This window comes from Bos indicus, chromosome 21 (assembly GCF_029378745.1).
Source record: "Bos indicus isolate NIAB-ARS_2022 breed Sahiwal x Tharparkar chromosome 21, NIAB-ARS_B.indTharparkar_mat_pri_1.0, whole genome shotgun sequence".
In the NCBI taxonomy this organism is placed as follows: domain Eukaryota; kingdom Metazoa; phylum Chordata; class Mammalia; order Artiodactyla; family Bovidae; genus Bos; species Bos indicus.
Genome location: NC_091780.1, coordinates 9,403,686 through 9,425,537, shown reverse-complemented (window position 1 = coordinate 9,425,537; position 21,852 = coordinate 9,403,686).

Sequence of the window (21,852 nt, the reverse complement as noted above, 5' to 3'; positions counted from 1 at the left end):
CCCCAAATTCTGGCAAGTTTATTTTTGAATTAAAGTCTAAGATACATGGTTAAGTCTAAAGTAGTTTCAATGGGCATGATAAACCATATAATTGAAATACGAGGGGTTTGGGATTAAGACAGTTCAAGACTGATGTATTATTTGCAATACTTGTAAGCTCTGTGACTTTAATCACATAGCTTAACCTTTCTGAGATTCAATGCCTTCATCTGTAAAATATGAACAATAATATCCATTTTGTGAAGTAGAATGAGGAACAGAGAAAGGATTTATAAAGGGCCAAGCACCAGTACATTTCAATCAACATTCAGTTGTTTGCTTCTTAAATTAGAAATAGTATTAATATTTAGGACAAAACTGGGGGATATCTTCCGCTTTTTAACTAGACATTTTCTAAATAACTCCCAAAAAGTGCCAAATGAATTAATATATCCTTCTAAGCTTCAAGCAGCAAATATAAATGACAGACAATATCTTGCCTCAAGATAATGTAAATTCCATAAGCAGACATGAGACTTACCCCAGAGTGGATCTATATCGACTGCTTATCCCTGGGGATATATTGTATACGTAACTTGATGCGTCTGTTACTGTTGTAATTGGGAACCAGAAAAGCCATTGTTGGAGAGAGAGAGCCAGACTCTCTGCAATGTCAATGAGGTAGGATCAGAATGACATTTCCAGCATGTTAGCCAATTAGATGTTGGAAATATGTATGCACTGTTCCGAACCACCTGTCATGTGCCTGGGTTCCTAATGGGGAGAAGGAGAGATCATCAGAAAGAAAAGAAACAAGCTATCAGGGAAAAAAAAAATGAGTGTAAAAGCTAGATTGGCTAAAAACACCAGCACTCAGGAAGTCCCAATGAAAATAACTGTTGAATAGTTTTATCGTGAATTGCAATGGTTGCCCAAGCTTTGCATTAGGGTCCCCTATTTTGGAGAAAATTTTACAGATGCCTCACTGGCAGCTTAATGAAGGAATGCCACAAATCATCTCAGAGAGACAATAAGAGGTATAAAAGTAGCCCCTTCTGATGCTGCCACCAAAAAAAAAAAAAACAAAAAAAGCTTATGTTCTCCCAATGAGGTTTTTCAAAAATGAATTACACCATTAAGTGCCAAGAAGAAAATTAGCTATGAGCTTTTAAATTTAAAATGATCCCCTTTTTAATTGTAAAACAGTGGCACTTAACTGCTATTGATCCTGTGGAGACACATTAGGGAACAGGGTCACCATAACTGTTAATATTCACTGCTTAGTGAAAGAGCATCAAAGGACATTTTAATGTCACAGACTTTCTCAGGGAGTTTTTAAAGAAGGCTTGAATCAGCCAGCCTATGAATGAAAAGGACATGAGGTAGACAAATGTAGAAACAAATGTGATAGCAATTTTCTGCTAATCAAATCATAACTCAAGATTGATTTTTTGGCAAAAGTTTATGTCATATAGATTTCCAAGGCTGGTCGACATTTAAAAGTCAGAGTATATATTTTCTATAGACTGGGACTCTTTAGATGATCATCCAATAGGGAATCTTTGTTTGTTTTTCAACACAGAAGTGTAAGAGAGAGATTCCCTTCTGGGGATGACCACCATCCCAGTTTTACACACTTCAGAAGTAAAGAATGTAAAATGTCAATGGGATTTTATTCAAAATACAAAGTCTGTCCTACTTTTTTGAGACACTTATTGGATAAGACAATAAACCACAGGTGACTTTTCAGGTTTTAGAGGTAGAAATTACATTTTTAGAACACATTCAGAGGAGGTTTTCTTTCTCCTTCGGCCTGGATCCTGCAGTAAATTTGAAAATATTGAATTTGTGGTGTCATCAACTTCTAGAATGCTGAACTTTGCCAAGATAGGAAACCGAACAAAGGTTAAAATTAAAACCTTTCTTCCAAAGTCTTCTGTTACATGGAAAAGTTAAATGGTCAATTTAACATTGTCTTGGATATTTTTTTAATTAAAAATCTTTTAGTAATCTTTATTACTGACCAAATATGAAATTGCCTCTTTACAATGTCTATGGCTCACTATGCCAAAGAACTCTTGATAAAATAATATTAGCATTTTTTGTCCCTAGTTCAAAAATATGTCTTAATTACATCCTAAACATTTTTTAGGGTATAAATTTTTTCAAATAAAATCTTACTGGAATTGCTAAGTAGAAAGGAAATTAACAAAAAGAAATAACTGATTTTTTTAGAGCTGTTTAAATTCTTACTGTTTAAGAGACAATATTTCATTCTTTATGGAATTATTGAGGTGTTCTCAGGAACATCTGGGTACTGATAGAAAACCACTAACCTACAGAATGTGTTCATTCTTAGATTTGAGGGAGGAAATGGACGGGCCCCCAGGGCAAACAGTTGAAGTTCCTTCACGTGGATCCCTATCCCAAAACAAACACAGCAGGACTATGGAAGGAGGAGGCTGAGCCCTGCCCAAAAAGAAGAGAAGACACCACATAGTTCTCATTCTTGAAGTCAGGAAAACTCCCCAACTACCTATGGGCAGAAAGGCTCCTTGGAGGTCAGAAAGGGAGGAGGTGCTACCCCATAGTACTCAAGGGCCTCTTGTAGAATCCATCTTAGCTTAGAAAAATACCTGCACACATGGGAGGTTCCTGAGGTATACCAAACATAGACTGAGAACCAGGCAAATCAAAATGATTGGCCAAAGGAAACCCAGAAGATAAGTGATTTAAACTGCCATAAGGGAGGACTCTGTCTCTCTGAGTCTGCCTGTGTGTCTATCCACACATACTATACTCTTTTCCTCCTAATAAACGCTTTACTTGTTTCACTAGAGTCCGTCTTTGCAGGAATTACTTTCTCTACCATGCTTAAGAGCTGGGATTTTGTCACTGACCACTGGTCTCGTGGGTGCACTCACACCCTAGACCTGATATCAATCTCTGGCCAGAAACCAGAGCCCTGCTTCAAGCTGCTGCAGGCCAAGGCCACCAGAGATCAGAGTCATGTACCACTTATTTGCCAAATGCATGTTTTCTGTGATATCACTCTGGGATCCAAGGAGACTCTCCAAGCACTAAGGGAGTCACCTTAGGAAGAGACCAACAAGCAAACAAGAAATTCTGATGTGGAAAAATGCTCTAGTGGAACTCAGATCAGGACACTATGAGAAGGTAGAGGATTAGCATCTTGCTGGGATTGGAGGGTGAAAGAAGTACTCCCCTGAGTATGATTCAGAAGTTGGAACTTTGAGGATGAAGTCATGTTGGCTAGAGGAAGACTTAGTCTTTTTGGGGAAAAAAAATTGAATTAAAAATGCAGATATGTAGAGTTGAATGAACATGTGAATGGCAAGAAACACAGCAAGGAAAACAGAAGCCAAACTACCTCATGGTGAAGTTGGAGGCAGAGACCACAGTTGGAAGGTCATCCAGGTGAGAAAAGGTAAAATGCTGAAGAATGGAAAGAGCTCTTAGGATAGAAGAAGCATGGTCTGGGTAGTTAACTGGAATTGGAAAGAAAGAAGGTGGTGCCAAGAATGTCTATTGGATTTCTAACTTAGATGATCATGTGAATGATCTACCCTTCTACCACTGACTGCAGTTAGGTTTATGGAATGATTCATATGAGTCTTATTTGGGGCAAGTTGAGATTATAATCAAAGTGTAGGTGTCCACCAGGCAATTGAACATGTAGATCTGGAACTCAGAAGAGAGACTGAAGTTCTAGCTAGAGATTCTACCAAATATTTGGCAGAGTAAGAATAATTTACATTTTCAAGAGATTTTTTGATTTTGCCTTTACATAACATATATTTGTATTAGAATCCGTATTAGATAGGGACTTTCCTGGTGGCTCAGGTGGTAAATAATCTGCCTGCAACTCAGGAGACCTGAGTTCGATCTTTGGGTCAGGAAGATACCCTGAAAAGGGAATGGCTACCCACTCCAGAATTCTTGCCTAGAGAATTCCATGGACAGAGGAGTCTGACTGGCTATAGTTAAAGTCCATGGAGTCACAAAGAGTTGGACATGACTGAACGACTAATACACACACAATATTAGATACACATAAACTAGGACATAACTGTGTTCTGTGTGTGTGTGTGTGTGTGTGTATTTTTTTACACATCAGTGATCAGTGCTCTGTTCTTTAGTTAATAAACACTCAGACTATATGAGCCTTTGCAGTAAGTGCGTTAAGGAGATTGATCAAAATCTTTATGTATTTTCTAAAAATAATTTTATGGACAGAGGAGCCTAGCAGGCTACAGTCCATGGGGTTGCAAAAAAATCAAATTAGTAACTAAACAGTGACAGAAGCAATATATGTATTTATTTTTGGCTGTGCTGTTTCTTCAGTGCTGTGTGGGCTTTTCTCTAGTTGCAGTGAGTGGGAGCTACTCCTGTTGAGGTGTGAAGGTTTCTCATTACAGTGGCTCAGACTCTAGGGCATGAGAACTTCAGTAGTTGAGACTCTAGAACACAGGATCAGTAACTGCAGAGCATGGGCTTACTTCTTCTGGGGCATGTGGGATCTTCCAGGTCAAGGGATCAATTGAATTCAAGTCTTCTGCATTGGCAGGCTGATTCTTTACCACTGAGCTACCAGAGAAAACCTTTGTGCTTTTTTATACAAAATGCTTGAACTGCAAGAAAATTAAACCAGTCCATCCTAAAGGAAGTCAGTCCTGAATATTCATTGGCAGGACTGATGCTAAAGCTGAAGCTCCAATACTTTGGCCACCTGATGTGAAGAACTGATTCCTTAGAAAAGACCCTGATGCTAGGAAAGACTGAAGGTAGGAGGAGAAGGGGATGACAGAGGATGAGATGGTTGGTGGTATCACCAACTTTATGGACATGAGTTTGAGCAAGCTTCATGAATTTGATGGACAAAGAAGCCTGGCATGCTGCAGTCCACGGGGTTGCAAAGAGTTGGACATGACTGAGTGACTGAACTTAACTGATACAAAATGCAGGATTATTTCTGGATATCTTTTACAGAAACAAAGCAATTTTGGTTCACATATATGTGAAATTAAATCACTGCAGTTGGGGTGGCTAAATAAACTGTGTCAGGAAGGGAGAGAGTATGAACAGTGTGCAGATTAGAGCAAGAAGAGGTGTTTTTGTGGGTTTTGTGTGTGTGTGTGTGTGATCTCTTCAGAGAGATTATAGAAGCAGATTCTAAATAAGTCCCGTTCTTGGAGCTGTAGGTTAGTAGAGCCTGCCCTGACAATTGTGAGACAGGCAGACAGACTGTGAGGCACATTCCTACCATGTCCTGGAGCCAGGAACCTAAATCCACACCCATGCTGTTTCCTAACTCTCAAGCCATGACAAGGCTTTGTGAAGTCTGAAGCACAGACATCTTGAGGGACCCTCTCAAAGAAAGAAAAGAAAATGAATTACAAATTCAAAGTTAGTTATGAATGGAAATATTCATTTAGAACAAGAAAATAAATTACAACTTTTTGAGACTTAGAAATTTCAGGTTGAGTTTTTGTGGCTACCTGAGGAGTTTGATAAAATGGTTGTGAGCAATGGTTGCAATGTCAAGGTGGCTTTTTTCTCCTCTAGGTAGGTCTCAGCCTCGCACTCCCCAGCACTCACAGGGGCCATGAAGCTTAAGCTGTGTGGTCTTGGCACTAAGAAGCCATTGGCTGGTTATCTGTTATGGCTCCACATTCAGTCCATTCCATGTAAGATGTTTAGGCAATGTACTATAGAAAAGATAAAGTCTGTACTTTGAAATTCCAGTTTCCCAGTGAGGAGAGGAGAAATGTTACTATGGAATGGACGGTGGGCTCAGATTCTCCCAGCGGCTTGACCACCTCACTTTGTATCCATTGCAGTCCCTGTGGAGAGAAGTTCCAGGCCTCCCACTCCCAGGTTCTGTAGTTGAGACACCTGTGTACACGGTATATCCCCACTGGCCCACAACTTGGTCCTCAGGCTGCCAACATCCCAGATATAACCTCTCCAAACCCTGCAGCCTGTTCAGTAATTACAGGGTGGCTTTATGCCCCATCATGGAGTTTCAGGTGTGAGGATATGAGTCGATTGGCCTGAACCTAAGCCAACCTTTGATGAGAGTCAGGGAGTCACAACGTCTGTCTGTTCTGACACTCCTTCAGGTCAATAACATTAAATTTGCACTTCAGAAGTGGAACGTTATTCAAAAAATAGTCCAGTTGCTTCAATAGCTGACAGCCAGGAAAGTCAAAGAATGAGATAAGGGTGTGAACTGGCCATCCCAGCCTCCCAGAAAGGAAGAATGGAGCACTTCATCACAGAGAGGTTCAGAAAGCTCACCTTACAAACATAGAAAACAAACTGTATGTATGTGTGCTCAGTCATGTCCGACTCTGCAACCCCATGGACTGTAGCCCACCAGGCTCCTCTGTCCATGGGGATTCTCCAGGCAAGAATAGTTGAGTGGGTTTCCGTGCCCTCCTTCAGGGCATCTTGCTGACCCAGGAATCAAACCATGTCTCCCTGCCTTGCAGTGGATTATTTACTTCTGAACCACCAGCAAAGCTCAGAAAACAAAGTACTGGTTATGAGTGAGAGGGGAGGGGAGGGGAGGGGCAAATTAAGGGTATGGGATTAAGAGATACAAACTACTATATAAAATAGTGGGCTTCCCTGGTGGTTCAGAGGTTAAAGCATCTGCCTGCAATGCAGGAGACCTGGGTTTGATCCCTGGGTCAGGAAGATGCCCTGGAGAAGGAAATGGCAACCCACTCCAGTATTCTTGCCTGAAGAATCCCATGGACGGAGGAGCCTGGTGGGCTATAGTCCACAGGGTAGCAAAGAGTTGGACATGACTGAGCGACTTCACTTTCACTTTCTTTCATGTATAAAATAGACAAGCAAAAGTGTACATTGTACATGATGGGAATTATAGCCATTATCTTATAATAACCTATAATGAAGTATAATCTGTAAAAACACTGAATCAATATGTACTACACTTGAAACTAATATAAACTGTAAACCAACAGTATTTAAATTTAAAAAATTATTATAAAAAAAAGCAAGAAGTTAACCTTGCAGGTAGGTAAAAGGCCAGAACAGGGAGGCAGAAGGTGGTGATGGGAAGCTGATGATTAGAATCCAAGGAGTCCAGTGGAAACAGTGTTTTCAGATAAAATACAGGACACTTGTTTACTTTCCTAATTGAGATAGACACTAACCATTTTTAGTATAAGTCCATCCTAAATATTGCATGGGACATATTTATACTAAAAGATTATTTCTTGTGTATGTGAAATTTAAACTTAACTCAGAGTCCTATATTATTATTTGCTATATGTCTGGCAACACTAGTTGGAAATCCAAATAAAAAGGAAACTCTAAATTAGCCAGGACCATTCAGCACTAGGAAATATAAAACCATGCCCACTACTTAAAGCAAAAATAAAAGCAAATGTTGCACAAATATATGGTCAATTGACTTTTTACAATGGTGCAAATACATTTGGACAAGGAAAAGAGGCTGGAACACCTGGATATTTTTATGGAAAAAATAAAACTTGATCCTTCTTACATCATGCACAATAATTAACTTGAAATAGATCATAAACCTAAATGTAAATATTAAAACTATAAAGCCCCTAAAAGGCAAGCATAGAAGAGTATCTTTGCAACATGAGGGAAACAAAGATTTCTTAGGATACAAAAAAGGAACCAAGCATAAAAGAAAAATTGATAAATTGGTGTCTTAGAGAGAGTTCCCTGAAGGCAGAACTTGAGAGGGGTCTCTTATGTGAGTCATTTATTGAGTGAATGCTTGCAAGAGACATCTGTGAAGAAGTAAAGGAAGTAGGATAGGACAGGAAGCACAGAAAAGAAGTGGGGTCAGCTCCAGTCCAGCCTCTGTCTAATCCTACAAGGAGCCCCAGGACACAAACAGCCCCTCAGTGTTGTCTCACACGGAGGTCAGAGGACAGGCCTTTTGTACTGCAATAACAGCCAGTCATTTGTCTAAGCCACTTCAGAAGAGAGCATGGCATCCCAGTTATGTCTAGATGAGATGCCTCTTGTTGGCTGAGAACCATTCTCCTGAGAAAGCTATTGCCATAAGCCTTTAGCAACCAACATTCACATAGGCTGAGAATGGGACTATTACCATGGAACATCATCAAAATTAGAAACTTCCAATGATCAAAAGACATCATTAAGAAAATGGATAGTGAAGTCACATATTAGAAGAAAATATTTGCAACTCATATGCCTGACAAAGGGCTCATATCCAGAATATACATATATATAAATTCTACAAACCCACACAAACAACTCATGTTTTTAAAATGAGTATAGACCTAATATGAAGAAAACCCTCAAGATTCCACACACAAAAAACTGTTAAAATAGTAAATGCAGTGAAGTAGCAGGATACAAAATCAATACACAAAAATCAATTGTATTTCTATACTAACAATGAACACTCTGAAAAGGAAGTTATGAAAACAATTTCATTTACAATATGTAGTATGGGAGGCGGTCCTAAGATGGCAGAGGAATAAGATGGGGAGACTACTTTCTCCCCTACAAATTAATCAAAAGAACATTTGAATGTGGAGCAAATTCCACAGAACAACTTCTGAATGCTGGCAGAGGATATCAGGCGCCCAGAAAAGCAGCCCGTTGTCTTCAAAAGGAGGTAGGACAAAATATAAAGGATAAAAAGAGAGACAAAAGAGGTAGGGGTGGAGATCCATCCTGGGAAGGGAGTCTTAAAACAGAAAGAAGTTTCCAAACACCAGGAAACCCTCTGTCCGGTGGGTCTGTGGTGAGCCTTGGAATCTCAGAGGGCAAAATAACCAGGGGGAAAAATAAATAAATAATTAAAACCCACAGATTCCGTGCCTAACAGCAACTCCCAGTGGTGTAACAGCCCAGACGCTCACATGCCCCACTAGCAAGCAGGGGAGGGACAGGGAGGAGTGGGCAGCATTGCTTAGGATAAGGACTGGGCCTGAATGCCCTGAGGTAAATCTGAGGGAACTAGCTTGAGATAGCAACCCAGACTGTGGGATAACTATCCCACGTTCCCACGAAAAGCCCTAACTACCACCAGGCACGCTCACAGAGCAAAGGACTGAGCAGAGCTAGTGGGCTGTGACCCAACTCATCCCCCACTAGAGACGGGCAGGCAAGGGCAGCCAGAGCAGGAAGGGGGCAATCGCGGCCCCAGAGAGGCATCCTATACCAAACTGCAAGCAGACTTCTTTGCTAACCAAGACTTCTTGGGACTCTGGACGGTTGACATCCACCGGGAGGGTCGCAGCCAGAGATCATCTTCCCAGAAGAGACACAAGGTGCACTCGTTGTACACCCAGAAAACCGAATGGCTGGGACAGGGGAGGGGATAAGTCACAGCCTTCAGCTGGGTGCAACTACACGCACTAAGGAACCAGTCCCCTGAGCTGCTCAGACCTGGGACAGGCGCAAAACGCAGGCCCAACCAAGTCTGTGCCTTTGTGGAGCACCCAAGAACCTGAACCTGAGTGGCTTAGACCTGGGAAGTGCATGCAAACCACGGCCCACATCAGACAGTTCCCGGCAGAGCAACCTAGAGTCTGAGCAGTGTAGACTGGGAAAGCACACACGACGTGAGTAGGGGGAAAACCCAGTGTGGCTGAATCACTGTGAACACACACCAGTGATATTTGTTTGCAGTGTTCCTCCCTCCCCAAAGCACGACTGTACAAGTGAGCCTAAAAAAAATTGACCACCACCGCGCCCCTTGTGTCAGGGCAGAAATTAGACACTGAAGAGACCAGCAAACAGAAGAAGCTAAATTAAGTGAGGGAACCGCTTTGGAAGTGACAGGTGCAATAGACTAAAACCCTGTAGTTAGCACCAACTGCATAGGAAGGGGCCTATAGACCATGAGAAGTACAAGCTGGACCAAGAAACTATCTGAAAATGAACTGACCTCACACTGTCCACAACAGCTCCAGAGACAGTCTTAGATACATTTTTACTATTATCATTTTTTAAATTTAAGTTAAAAATTTTTAATTTTATTTTATTTTACTTTTTGTAATTTTTAAGCCCCTATTACTCCCTTTAATTTTCATTTTTATAAACTACTATAACCTTGCCAAAAAACCCCAGAAAGACCCTATTTTTAAAGCCAACTTCATATATATATATTTTATAATTTCTGTGACTTTGTGGGTTTTTTTGTTTGCTTTTTTTTTTTTTTTTAATACTGTATTTTTGAGAATCTAACCTCTACTCAAGATTTTTAAGCTTTGCTTCTTGGTATTTGTTATCAACTTTGTACCTTTAAGAACCCAAACTTCAGTACCCATTTTTACTTGGGAGCGAGATCACTGGCTGGATTGCTCTCTCCCCCTTTGGACTCTCCTTTTTCTCCACCAGGTTGCCTCTATCTCCTTCCTCCCCCTTCTCTTCTCTACCCAACTCTGTGAATCTCATTGTGTGTTCTGGGCTGTGGAGAACACTTAGGGAACTGATTACTGGCTGGATCTGTCTCTCTCCTTTTGATTCTTCCTTTATCCTCCTGGACACCTCTTTCTCCTTCCTCCCTCTTCTCTTCTCTGTGTAACTCCATGAAAATCTCTGAGGGATCCAAACTGTGGAGACCACATAGGGAAGTGATTACTGGCTAGCTTGCTCTCGCCCCTTTTGATTCCCCCTCTTCTCCTCCTGTTCACCTCTATCACCCTCCTCCCTCTTCTCTTCTCCATGTAACTCTGTGTGCCTCTCCAGGTGTCCCTCATTGTGGAGAAACTTTTCATCATTAACCTAGATGTTTTATCATTGGTGCTGTATAGATGGAGAAGTCTTGAGGCTACTGTAAGAATAAGACTGAAAACCAGAGGCAAGAGGCTTAAGTCCAAATCCTGAAAACACCAGTGAATTCCTGACTCCAGGGAACATTAATCAATAGGGACTCATCAAATGCCTCCACACATACACTAAACCCAAGCACCACTCAAGGGCCAACAAGCTCCAGAGCAAGACATACCGTGCAAATTCTCCAGCAACACAGGAACATAACCCTGAGCCTCAATACACAGGCTGACCAAAGTCACACAAAACCCACTGACATCAAAACTTATTACTGAACACTTAATTGCACTCCAGAAAGAAGAAATCCAGCATCACCCACCAGAACACTGACACAAGCTTCCCTGACCAGAAAACCTTGACAAGCCACCCGTTCAACCCCACCCACAGCGAGGAACCTCCACAATAAAGAGGAACCACCAACTGCCAGAATACAAAAGGCCACCCCAAATACAGCAATATAAACAAGATGAAAAGGCAGAGAAATACCCAGCAGGTAAAGGAACAGGATAAATGCCCACCAAACCAAACTAAAGAGGAAGAGATAGGGAATCTACCTGATAAAGAATTCCGAATAATGATAGTGAAAATGATCCAAAATCTTGAAAACAAATTGGAGTTGCAGATAAATAGCCTGGAGACAAGGATGAGAAGATGCAAGAAAGGTTTAACAAGGACCTAGAAGAAATAAAAGAGAGTCAATATATAATGAATAATGCAATAAATGAGATAAAAAACACTCTGGAGGGAACCAGCAGTAGAATAATAGAGGCAGAAGATAGGATAAGTGAGGTAGAAGATAGAATGGTAGAAATAAATGAAACAGAGAGGAAAAAAGAAAAAAAGAATTAAAAGAAATGAGGACAACATCAGAGACCTCTGGGACAATGTTAAACACCCCAACATTCGAATCCTATGAGTCCCAGAAGAAGAAGACAAAAAGAAAGACCATGAGAAAATATTTGAGGAGATAATAGTTGAAAACTTCCCTAAAATGGGGAAGGAAATAATCACTCAAGTCCAAGAAATCCAGAGAGTCCCAGACAGGATAAACCCAAGGCAAAACACCCCAAGACACATATTAATCAAATTAACAAAGATCAAACACAAAGAACAAATATTAAAAGCAGCAAGGGAAAAAAAAAAAAACAACAACAAATAACACACAAGAGGATTCCCATAAGGATAACAGCTGATCTTTCAATAGAAACTCTTCAGGCCAGGAGGAAATGGCAAGACATACTTAAAGTGATGAAAGAAAATAACGTACAGCCCAGATTACTGTACCCAGCAAGGATCTCATTCAAATATGAAGGAGAAATCAAAAGCTTTACAGACAAGCAAAAGCTGAGAGAATTCAGCACCACCAAACCAGCTCTCCAACAAATGCTAAAGGATCTTCTCTAGACAGGAAACACAGAAAGGGTGTATAAACTTGAACCCAAAACAATAAAGTAAATGGCAACGGGATCATACTTATCGATAATTACCTTAAATGTAAATGGGTTGAATGCCCCAACCAAAAGACAAAGACTAGGTGAATGGATACAAAAACAAGACCCCTATATATGTTGTCTACAAGAGACCCATCTCAAAACAAGGGACACATACAGACTAAAAGTGAAGGGCTGGAAAAAGAGTTTCCATGCAAATAGAGACCAAAAGAAAGCAGGAGTAGCAATACTCATATGAGATAAAATAGACTTTAAAACAAAGGCTGTGAAAAGAGACAAAGATGGTCACTACATAATGATCAAAGGATCAATCCAAGAAGAAGATATAACAATCATAAATATATATGCACCCAACATAAATATATATGCACCACAATATGTAAGACAAATGCCAACAAGTATGAAAGGAGAAATGAACAATAACACAATAATAGTGGGAGACTTTAATACCCCACTCACACCTATGGATAGATCAACTAAACAGAAAATTAACAAAAAAACACAAACTTTAAATGATACAATAGACCAGTTAGACCTAATTGATATCTATAGGACATTTCACCCCAAAATAATGAATTTCATCTTTTTCTCAAGCACACATGGAACCTTCTCCAGAATAGATCACATCCTGGGCCATAAATCTAGCCTTGGTAAATTCAAAAAAACTGAAATCATTCCAAGCATCTTTTCTTACCACAATGCAGTAAGAGCAGATCCAATTACAGGAGAAAAACTACTAAAAATCCCAACATATGGAGGCTGAACAACACACTGCTGAATAATCAACAAATCACAGAAGAAACCAAAAAAGAAATCAAAATATGCATAGAAATGAATGAAAATGAAAACAAAACAACCCAAAACCTATGGGACACTGTAAAAGAAGTACTATGGGGAAGGTTCATAGCAGTACAGGATTACCTCAAGAAACAAGAAAAAAGTCAAATAAATAACCTAACTCTACATCTAAAGCAACTTGAAAAGGAAGAAATTATGAACCCCAGCGTTAGTAGAAGGAAAGAAATCTTAAAAATCAGGGCATAAATAAATGCAAAAGAGACCATAGCAAAAATCAACAAAACCAAAACCTGGTTCTTTAAGAAGATAAATAAAATTGATCAATCATTAGCCAGACTCATCAAGAAACAAAGGGAGAAAAATCAATAAAATTAGAAAGGAAAATGGAGAGATCACAACAGACAACACAGAAATACAAAGGATCATAAGCGACTATATCAGCAACTATATACAAATAAAATGGACAATTTGAAAGAAATGTACAAATTCTTAGAAAAGTACAACTTTCCAAAACTGGACCAGGAAGAAATAGAAAATCTTAACAGACCCATCACAAGTGCGGAAATTGAAACTGTAATCAGAAATCTTCCAGCAAACAAAAGCCCAGGACCAGACAGCTTCACAGCTGAATTCCACCAAAAATTTAGAGAAGAGCTAACACCTATCCTGCTCAAACTCTTCCAGAAAATTGCAGAGGAAGGTAAACTTCCAAACTCATTCTATGAGGCCACCGTCACCCTAATACCAAAACCTGACAAAGATCCTACAAAAAAAGAAAACTACAGGCCAATATCACTGATGAACATAGATGTAAAAATACTTAATAAAATTCTAGCAAACAGAATGCAACAAAATATTAAAAAGATCATACATCATGACCAAGTGGGCTTTATCCCAGAGATGCAAGGATTCTTCAATATCCACAAATGAAGTGATGTAATATGCCATATTATCAAATTGATAGATAAAAACCATATGATTATCTCAATAGATGCAGAGAAAGCCTTTGACAAAATTCAACATCCATTTATGATAAAAAAAAACCCTCCAGAAAGCAGGAATCAAAGGAAAATATCTCAACATAATAAAAGCTATATATGACAAACCCACAGCAAACGTTATCCTCAATGGTGAAAAATTGAAAGCATTTCCCCTAAAGTCAGGAACAAGACAAGGGTGCCCACTTTCACCATTACTATTCAACATAGTTTTGGAAGTTTTGGCCACAGCAATCAGAGCAGAAAAAGAAATAAAAGGAAACCAAATTGGAAAAGAAGAAGTAAAACTCTCACTGTTTGCAGATGGCATGATCCTCTACATAGAAAACCCTAAAGACTCCACCAGAAAATTACTAGAGCTAATCAATGAATATAGTAAAGCTGCAGGATATAAAATTAACACACAGAAATGGAAATCGCTTGCATTCCTATACACTAACAAGGAGAAAAGAGAAATTAAGGAAACAATTCCATTCACCATTGCAACAAAAAGAATAAAATACTTGGGAATATATCTACCTAAAGAAACAAAAGACCTATATATAGAAAACTATAAAACACTGGTAAAAGAAATCAAAGAGGACACAAATAGATGGAGAAATATACCATGTTCATGGATTGGAAGAATCAATATAGTGAAAATGAGTATACTACCCAAAGCAATCTATAGATTCAATGCAATCCCTATCAAGCTACCAATGGTATTTTTCAGAGAACTAGAACAAATAATTTCACAATTTGTATGGAAATACAAAAAACCTCGAATAGCCAAAGCAACCTTGAGAAAGAAGAATGGGACTGGAGGAATCAACCTGCCTGACTTCAGTCTCTAGTACAAAGCCACAGTCATCAAGACAGTATGGTACTGGCACAAAGACAGAAACATAGATCAATGGAACAAAATAGAAAGCCCAGAGATGAATCCATGCACCTGTGGGCACCTTATCTTTGACAAAGGAGGCAAGAATATACAATGGAGAAAAGACAATCTCTTTAACAAGTGGCGCTGGGAAAACTGGTCAACCACTTGTAAAAGGATGAAACTAGAACACTTTCTAACACCATACACAAAAATAAACTCAAAATGGATTAAAGATCTAAATGTAAGACCAGAAACTATTAAACGCCTAGAGGAAAACATAGGCAAAACACTCTCTGACATAAATCACAGCATGATCCTCTATGACCCATCTCCCAGAATATTGGAAATAAAAGCAAAAATAAACAAATGGGACCTAATTAAAATTAAAAGCTTTTGTACAACAAAGGAAACTATAAGCAAGGTGAAAAGACAGCCTTCAGAATGGGAGAAGATAATAGCAAATGAAGCAACTGACAAGGAATTAATCTCAAAAATATACAAGCAACTCCTGCAGCTCAATCCCAGAAAAATAAAAGACCCAATCAAAAAGTGGGCCAAAGAACTAAACAAACATTTCTCCAAAGAAGACATACAGACAGCTAACAAACACATGAAAAGATGCTCAACATCACTCATTATCAGAGAAATGCAAATCAAAACCACAATGAGGTACCATTTCATGTCAGTCAGAATGGCTCCTATACAAAAGTCTACAAGCAATAAATGCTGGAGAGGGTGTGGAGAAAAGGGAACCCTCTTACACTGTTGGTGGGAATGCAAACTAATACAGGCACTGTGGAGAACAGTGTGGAGAGTCCTTAAAAAACTGGAAATAGAACTGCCATATGACTGAGCAATCCCACTGCTGGGCATACACACCAAGGAAACCAGAAGGGAAAGAGACACGTGTACCCCAATGTTCATCACAGCACTGTTTATAATAGCCAGGACATGGAAGCAACCTAGATATCCATCAGCAGATGAATGGATAAGAGAGCTGTGGTACATATACACAATGCAATATTACTCAGCCATTAAAAAGAATATATTTGAATCAGTTCTAATGAGGTGGATGAAACTGAAGCCTATTATACAGAGTGAAGTAAGCCAGAAAGAAAAACACCAATACAGTATACTAACGCATATATATGGAATTTAGAAAGAAGGTAACGATAACCCTGTATGCGAGACAGCAAAAGAGATACAGATGTATAGAACAGTCTTTTGGACTCTGTGGGAGAGGGCATGGGCAGGATGATATGGGAGAATGGCATTGAAACATGTAAAATATCATGTGTGAAACGAATCGCCAGTCCAGGTTTGATGCATAATACACGGTACTCGGGGCTGGTGCACTGGGATGACCCAGAGGGATGGATGGGGAAGGAGGTGGGAGAGGGGTTCAGGATGGGGAACACATGTACATTCATGGCACATTCAAGTCAATGTATGGCAAAACCAATACAATATTGTAAAGTAAATTAAATACATTAATTAAATTAAAAAAAAATAGGATTTGGCTTACAAAAAAAAACAATATGTAGTATGAAAAGAATAAAATACTTTAGAATTAACTTAGCAAAGAGGTGAAAAGGTGATGTGCACAATGGAAAATGCAAAACATTGCTGAAGAAAATGAAAGACAATGGAAATAAATAGAAATATATACCATGTTTATGAATTGGAAGACTTGATATTGTTAAGATGTCAGTACTACACAAAGCAGTCTACAGATTCGGTGTAATTTCTAACAAAATCCCAATGACATTTTTGAAAACAGAAAAATCTATCCTAACATGCATGTGGAATCTCAGAGAACCTCAGACAGCTAAAACAATCTTGAAAAAGAAAAACAAAGCTGGAAGACTTACACTTTCTGATTTCAAAACTTACTGTATATGTATGGTCATCAAGACCATGTGGTACTGGCATGAAGACAGACATACAGATCAATGGAATAGAATAGAAGCTCCTAAAATAAACCCTCAGATGTATTGTCAAGTGGATTTTGTCAAGGGTGCCAAAATCATTCAATGGGGAAAGGAGAGTCTTTTCAACAAATGATATCAAGGAAACTGGATATTCACATACAGAAAATAAAGTTGGACACTTGCCTAAAATTATATATAAAAGTCAACTCAAAATGGATTAAAGATGCAAATGTAAGACCTAAAATTATAAAGCTCTTCGAAGAAAGCAGGGCAAAAGCTACATAATATTGGATTTGGCAATCATCTCTTGGACTTAACACCAAAGGCATAGATAACACCACCACAACCAAAAATGCATAAGTTAGATTTCATGAAAATTTTTTTAAAAAGTCATTAAAAGACAATATCAACAGAGTAAAATGAAATGAACAAAATGGGAGAAAATATTTGTGAATCATATATCCGATAAGTGATTATAATCCAGAATATATAGAAAACTCCTAAAACTCAAAAACACACAAAACACATGCAAACCAACTCAAAAACGGACCAAGGACTTTAACAGAAATTTCTCCTCAGATATACGAATGACCAATGAAATGAAATGGCACTCAACATGACTAATTACTAAGGAAATGCAAACTAAAACCACAATGAGATATCATGTCATAACTAATTAGGATATCTAATGTCAAAAAGCTCAACATTCAGAAAACTAAGATTATGGCATCTGGTCCAATAGTTCATGGGAAGTGGATGGGGAAACAGTGGAAAAAATGTCAGACTTTATTTTGTGGGGCTTCAAAATTACTGCAGATGGTGATTGCAGCCATGAAATTAAAAGACGCTTACTCCTTGGAAGAAAAGTTATGACCAACCTAGATAGCATATGCAAAAGCAGAGACATTACTTTGCCAACAAAGGTCCATCTAGTTAAGGCTACGGTTTTTCCAGTAGTCATGTATGGATGAGAAATTTGGACTGTGAAGAAAGCTGAGCACCAAAGAATTGATGCTTTTGAACTGTGGTGTTGGAGAAGAGTCTTGAGAGTCCCTTGGACTGCAAGGAGATCCAACCAGTCCATTCTAAAGGAGATCAGTTCTAGGTATTCTTTGGAAGGAATGATGCTAAAGCTGAAACTCCAGGACTTTGGCCACCTCATGGGAAGAGTTGACTCACTGGAAAAGACTCTGATGCTGGGAGGGGTTGGAGACAGGAGGAGAAGGGGAGGACAGAGGATGAGATGGCTGGATGGCATCACTGACTCGATGGACGTGAGTTTGAGTGAACTCTGGGAGTTGGTGATGGACAGGGAGGCCTGGCGTGCTGCAATTCATAGGGTCGCAAAGAGTTGGACATGACTGAGCAACTGAACTGAACTGAACTGAATGTCAGAAAACCAAAAAACAAAGAGTGGTGGAGAGAATGTGTAGAAATTGGAATCCATTTTCATTATTGGTGGGACTATAACATGGTATTGCAGCTGTGGTAAACAGTATGGTGATTCCTCAAAAGAAAAAAGAGAAAAACAGAATTACCATGTGATCCAAAAAATTCTACTTCTAGGTATAAATCTCAAAGAGACAAAAGGAAGATCTCAAGGTGATATTTGTACACTGTATTTATAGCAGCATTATTCATAATAGCAAACACAAATGTCCATTGTTAAATTAATAAGAAAAATGTGGTATACACATACAATAGGCTATTAGTCAATCTTTAAAACAAGGGTAGAAACTTAAGGATCTTATTCTAAGTGAAATGTCACTCACGAAAAGACTAGTGACTCCATTTAGATGCAGTACTGAGATTAGTACCACAGAGACATAAAGTGGAACAGTGGTTGCCAGAAGCTGAGCAGAGCAGAGGGTAGGGGGTTACTGTTTGAGTGTCGAGCTTCAGTTTACAAGATGAAAAGAGTTAAAGAGATGGATGGTGGTAATGGTTGCGCAACATCATGAATGTATTAATTCATATGTTAACATGATTAGATAGTAAATTTCATGCTATATGCATTTGTCAAAATTTTAAAAATGGAAAGAAAAGGGGGCAAGTAAGTGACTTTTATAGACAAAGATGGCTAAAATTAAAAAGACTGACAGTACCAAATATTAGCAAGTATGTAGACCAAGTGAACACTAATGCGTTGCTGGTGAGAGTGTAAAATGGTAAACTCCTTTGGAGATGCAATTTTTAATAAATATAACTGCATACTTACCCTGTGTGTTCATGCTCAATCACTAAGTCATGTCCAATTCTGCCACATCATGGACTGTAGCTCACCAGACTCCTCTGCCCTAGGGATTTCCAGACAAGTGTGTTGTCGTTTCTTTCTCCAGGGGATCTTCCCAACCCAGGGATTGAACTCATGTCTTCTGCACTGGCAGGCAGATTCTTCACCACTGAGCCACCAGGGTGGCTCACCAGGGAAGCCCAACCTATCCCTACTAGATATTTACCCACCAAGTTAAAATACATGTCCACAAACAAAACCTTACACAAGAAGGTTAAAATGTTCATATTGGCTCTAATCACAAAAACCAAAACCCAGTAATAATCCAATCTCAATCAACAAGGGAATGGATAAACAATGTGTAACATATTAATACCATAACTTAAACCTCAGCAATAAAAAGGACTATTTTTATATGCAACAACACAGATGTACCTCAAAAGCATGTTAAGTCAAAGAAGAGAAACACAAGAGAGAAACTATTCAATGATTCCATTATATGAAGTTTAAGAACTGTCAAAATTCATAGAGATAAAAATCAGAACAATCATTGCTTCTAGGGTGGAAGATGAGAACTAATAAGAAAGAATCATGGATGAACTTCATAGGGTGATGGAAATGTTTTGTCTTGAAAGGAGTAGTGGGTTACAAGAAAATAGTCCTGCTAAAATGAATTAAGTTTTATACTTAATGTCTGTGTGTTTTAGATTATAATATAAACAATACCTCAGTGATTTGTATTAGTTTCATGCATGCATGCTGTGTCACTTCAGTCATGTCTGAAGTTTTGAGACTCGATGGACTATAGCCCACCAGACTTTCCTGTTCATGGGATTCTCTAGGCAGGAATACTGGAGTGGGTTGCCATGCCCTCCTCCAGGGGATCTTCCTGACCCAGGGATTGAACCTGAGTCTCTTATGTCTCCAGCATTGGCAGGTGGGTTCTTTACCACTAGTACCACCTTGGGAGCCCTTGTATTAGTTTATGTGTAACTAAGTTGCCAAAGGTTAAATGAGTTTCAAGGATATATGAATACCAGAATTCACACGAAGTCATCAGCTTTCTCCCCGTCTCTTTCTCTCTCTCCTTTCCCGTTCTGTCTCCCCTTTTCCTCTGCTCACTTCCCCTTGCTTCTGGCTTTATTCTGGGTCCGCTTACTCCACAGAGCCATAAGAAAGTTCCCACCATTCCCTTGGGAATCATGACACAGTTCACAATGCTGAAATCACCCAGGGAGCAAAATGCTGTATTAATTGAATCTATTCACATAAGCGAAGAATCAGCACAATGTGATTCTTATTTTAATCATGCTTCATATCTAATTGGCTGGTCTGCTGAAGTCATACTAGGCAGACCAAATCTTAGAGTGAACACTGGTCATAGCTTCTCTGATCCACAGAGATAAATTACCAATTTGGAGATTGCCTTTCTCCAATCTAAGAGAAGAGTCACGTTTTACTTGAAACAGCTAATTTGTCTGGGCACTTATTGCTGTTTTTATAAAAGTCATGATAGGCCTTAAACTTATCACAGCTAGGGCTTTGAGACAGACACATTATTGATTTTGTTCTCTGAAGAGGTCACATTGAGAAAATGGAATCAGGTCTGAGCAGGAAAGGGGATGACTCTGAGCTTCATCACAGATGGAACTGTGCTACCTAACTAAAAACTAAACCTTTGTCTTTCACTTCACTCCATTTACAAATTTGGTTTGACTTCTACATGCTTCTGTTCTTGCAAAAGTTCAACAAACTTTCTAGAAACCATTTGCCCTGCAGAGCCCAAATAAATAGGACTTCCCAGGTGGCTCAGTGGTAAAGAACACACCTGCCAAGATAGAAGATGAAGAGATGCAGGTTTGATTCCTGGGTCAGAAAGATACTTTGGAAGAGGAAATGGCAACCCACTCCTATATTCTTTACTGGAGAATCCCATGGACAGAGGAGCCTGGTGGGCTACAGTCCATTTAGTCATAAAGAATCACTCACAACTTAGCAACTGAGCACAAGCCCCAAATAAAATCCTCAGATAATTTTCTTCCTGAACCCATGGCATGCTGGGGATTTTTTTTTTTTTTTTCTATATCTGTTTTTGAAACTGCTGCTGCTGCTGCTGCTAAGTCGCTTCAGTCATGTCTTACACTGTGCGACCCCAGAGATGGCAGCCCACCAGGCTCCCCCATCCCTGGGATTCTCCAGGCAAGAACACTGGAGTGGGTTGCCATTTCCTTCTCCAGTGCATGAAAGTGAAAAGTGAAAGTGAAGTTGCTCAGTCGTGTCCGACTCCTAGCGACCCCAAGGACTGCAGCCTACCAGGCTCCTCCATCCATGGGATTTTCCAGGCAAGAGTACTGGAGTAGAGTGCCATTGCCTTCTCCGACTAAGAGCTAATTTCCTACATTGCTCTTTGTATTCCCTAACTCAGAAAAATTGACCCTCCTAAAGTTCCCTGCCTGGCTTCTTTTCTACCTACCTTCCATAGTTCACTGAGGAGGTAGATTTTGGATACAGTTGCCCACTAGGCTCTGTCTAACTACAGCCCACAGATTTGTTTTTGTAAAAAGGCTTTATTGGAGTATAGCCCTGACCATTTCTTTACATATTGCCCATGGCTCCTTTCATGCAACTATGCTAAAAATAAATGATTGGAAGTCATATAGTGCTGCTCATAATCCTAAAATTTTTCTTATCTGGCCTTGCACAGAAGTCTGCCTATCCCCAACATACACCCTCACCTTCTCATGCTTCCCTCCACAATGCT